Raw genomic sequence first — 4,350 nt, 5'->3', positions numbered from 1 at the left:
ATGATAATGAAACAACTCTCTTCCATCATCTCTCACTCTAATTGTCACTACTACTGGTCCAAATACAGTACCAAATTTCCTCTGTTCATCTTTTTCAAGCCTTCTTTCTTCCTTCCATAAATAAATCTCCCCAAAATTTACCATAATCATAAAGCCAGTTTGATGTAGTGGTTAAACCAGGACCCAGACTCAGAGTGACTCTAAAACATGGGAAATCATGGGTGGCTTCAGCACCAGTCACCTTCTCTTGCTCAACTTCATAGGATTATTTTTGGGATTAAAGGAAGGGAAATATGCATGTATGTGACCTTGAGTCCCAGGAGAAAAGCAGAAGTTAATCTATGAAAAATAAACTTTCAGAAACCCTAAATACAACAGGAAAAGTAATGAATGTGATAGGCTAGCAATAAAGGGAAATGTTTTAGATGACACTTAGAATAGAAAGAGAAATGTCAACGAATAGTAGAAGGCAAAATAACATAAGTCAAACAGCTATCATGAGATGAACACTGAAAAGAGCAAAATAATTCAAGGAGGATCCTTACTTTTATTTTACTGAATACATCAAGCCCTTGATTGCATAAATGTGGGACACTAATGGATATGCAAGAATTCTTTCGATAAAACTTTTAAAATGAATAAGCAATTGCCGTTAGAATTGAGTCTGAAAAATATGGTGGCTCAAAATAGGCTGTGAATAGACAAGGACACAAATTGTTGCGATATCTATTGGAACAGAAAGGTGGGATTAAAAGAACAGGAATCAAAGCAGATGCCAAAGAAACATCACCACGTTCTTAGTCATGTAATAAACAGATACAACAGCTCATTATGAGAGCAATTTTTTTTTAAAAATGAAAGCCTGAAGTAATGTTAAAGATTAAGGAGACAATAGTAATGTTACTCAGTGTATTTAGTGAATTCACACTTGATAGCAAAGACGTGGAGGGGAAGTCAATAGTTTTCTTGGGCATAAGAAAGGAAAAAGATAGGCAGAATGCTTGATTAATTAATCCTATGGAAAAGTGACCATTGTCCTGAAGGATAAAGACAAACAAGATCAGAATTCAATGTTTTGTTTAGTGACAATGTATAGGAGCTTGAAAATAATATATGAAAACTTGAAAAAAAGAGAAGACCCACTTCAGCATTGTTGCAAAGTGACAATATGGGGAGAAAGACCAACTCTGAAGGATGTAGGTGCTTGGTGGCTGAAACTCTGAAATCCTTTAACAAAGAAAGGATTTGCAACTTCCGTGGAATCCATCTGACCATAAAATATCCTGAGATTGGCATATGACAATTCATGATACTCCCCTTTAGTACTTCTTCAGCACCACGGACAACACTCACATTTGTAGTGAGCTTCCAGAATGCTATTCCCATTCTTCCATCTCCATTGAAGAAGTGATGGTTAATGTTCCTGAAACCAAGATTATCTTCTTCCCTTCCCTTTCTTTCATGCCTCCAGGATTTTTCATTTGGCTAAAAAAAAAGCGGCATGCAGTCTAAGGGGCAGAAACTGATTATCCCTAAATATAATTCTAGTCAAAACACATTCTTCTCCTCAATTTGATCCTAAGCATCTGAACCCAGAATCCAGAAGATAATGGTATATGATGTACAACACATAACATCACAGATATTTAGTCCTTTAGCTGGAGGCCAATGCAAGACAGGTTTTTCAAATGTATGAGGAATGAATTAGATCCACTATTAATATATGTCGTACCCCAATTTCTTCAGAAACAAACAAAGTGGATATGGATCACAGGGAGGAGAAGTCAGTCATCTCTATGATGGCATAAAAGCTGAAATCTGGTCCCATTTTAAAACTAGTTCCTGAAGCATAATAATGCTGGACAAATGATGCCATTAGCACTACAAGATCGTCTTTACCAGCTGACTCCTTGTTGATAATAAATACATAGATGCAGTAGTTTTTCTTTATTAAAATTGTTCTGGTAATACAGAAGAAAAGCCCACTTGCTTCATTCTAAAGTTTAAGTCTTCTATTCCCACAGTTATCAACCAGACATCTACAGACATCCACAAGCACAGGGGTCTTCAAACTTAGCCCTTTTATGACTTTTGGACTTCAACTCCCAGAATTCCTCAGCCAACATAGCTGGCTGAGGAATTCTGGGAGTTGAAGTCCACAAGTTATAAAAGGGCCAAGTTTGAAGACCCCGGCACAAGCAGATAATTCATCCAGGAGAATTGCGGGACACCTGATGATATTCCCAGATATTAGCACTGAGATGCTTGTTACCTCAAATACTGGGAGAAACCAACATTAATAGCCTTTAGTTGATAAATGTTACTCAGTAGTAGTATTGTTGTCCCATACATCATATTCTAATACTTTCTAAAGTTAAGAGTACTTCCACATATGGATTCTACACCTTAGATCTTGCTGAGCCTTCCATTCCTGTCTCAGTTTTGAGGTATTTATTGTCAAAATAAATAAGTATTTAGGTAAATAGGTATTTATTGTCACAAACCAGTCTTTTCTTTGAAACCCTGGATCTACGGAACTTGCTGCAGTCTATTTCCCAATCTGTAGGGACCTTTGTCTCATACTGTCTCCTGGCTCTTCTGGTTTAGGTGACCTGAAAAATCTTTCAAGAGGAACAGTGGCTTGACAGCTTTGCAGAACCCCTCACATAAAAATTGTGTGTGTGTGTGTGTGTGTGTGTGTGTGTACATGCATGCCTGTGTATAAAGAAAAATGCATATTACAAGTGCCCATAAATTAAGGAGGGCTGCATGGGTGGGCACCGAAAGCAATTCAATTGATTTCCTTTTTTTGTGTGAGATGGTTTATTCAAGTGGAGCATTAAAGCGAGAATTGATATTAAATCTTATAACAGATAATCTTTGATTTCCTTTGTGGTATTATGAGATAGAAATAGTAGCAATGCGGAAATATGATGTGAATGCAAGTATAGATTTTCTTATGCAGTTTTTCCTCTTCTCTCTGCAAGACATTGTTATGAATTTGGTGGGGATTTGGCTAGAAGGGAATTAATAGGATTAGAACGATTATAGGGCAAAGTGAGTTTTCTTGGTAATTACAGGAGAATGCCCAAGATATCTAAGAGGTCATGAAGAAGCTGAATCATTTTTATTTCTCCAAATGCATAAAAAAGTTTCATTTTGGAAGAAGGCAAATCTGAGAACATAAAGACCACAAAAACGATGTTTCACAAAGCCATAAAGATCTTAGGATAGGCCGGATAAAGTCCCTAGTTAGATGAGTTTCACCTCATGTATTAGTTGGGCAGATGCTATCTTGTTCATTTCTACTGTTCACTGTTAATATTGTGAGCTGCCTAGAGTCCTTTTGGCATCAGACAGTGCCTAAATCTAATAAAATGAGTAAATATAATTTTGGAAGTATTTTACCATATGAGAACACAGAGCAGCGAACTGGTTGTTTGTAAATAAGGAAATGGTACAAAAGATCTGAAGGCTTTATTATTTCCCTTCAATGGAAAGCCTTCTAAGATGCAACCCTGACATTTGTCACAGTTGAGAGATATGGCTTTCATAAAATGCTCCCCTAAAGATGTGCTGTATCTGCTAAATCTACCATTTCTCCCCATTCCTTAGAACTTCCTTATAGCAGTTTTATATTACAGGAGGACATTAGTTATGCAAAAGAAAGCAGATTCTAGATAGAATCATTCAGAGCAATGCTGAGCTTGCTGAAAAGAATGAACAAACAAGGCAGCGGCAATATTCTAAAATTCAATCTAAATGACACATGTTGAAGAATGGCCTTCTTATCATACAAATGCGTAATTCAGTCCATCACACCAAGTATGCTGATAATATCCAGCTATTATTTTAACCCCTGGTCAGCCAAACAATGCTATTGAGTGTCTGGAGGCTGAGTGGGCCTGGATGAGGAGGAACAGACTCAATATTAGCAAGACAACGAGGCCACCTAGATCTAGAGACTTTCCACCCTTGAGTCTGACCAGACTCACGCTGCCTCGATTTAACCAATTGTGACATTTGGGGATCCTTTTACGTCAGTGATGGCAAACCTTTTGGGCTTGGTGCATCAAAAATTCAGAAAATGCCTAATTTGACTCTGCTGGCCTGGAGTAGGCAAAAGTTCCTTGAACCTGATCGGGAGTGAGGTCCTCAGGAACAAGTTGGGGCTGTATGAATGCCATCAAAGAGTCCTGTCTTTTGGATCCTATGCACAGCCTGGTCTAGCACCTATAGCTCAACAAGACAGAGCAAGAATGAGTTCCAGTACTTAGGGGGCTGCCACAAAGAAGAGAGGGTCAACCTATACTCCAAAGCGCCTGGATGCTAATCAAGGACAGAAGCAAC

Source organism: Protobothrops mucrosquamatus, unplaced genomic scaffold (assembly GCF_001527695.2).
Source record: "Protobothrops mucrosquamatus isolate PMUCROS unplaced genomic scaffold, P.Mucros_1.0 scaffold914, whole genome shotgun sequence".
Taxonomy (NCBI): domain Eukaryota; kingdom Metazoa; phylum Chordata; class Lepidosauria; order Squamata; family Viperidae; genus Protobothrops; species Protobothrops mucrosquamatus.
The sequence above is the reverse complement of the archived record's forward strand: the minus strand, read 5'-3'. Positions refer to the sequence as shown.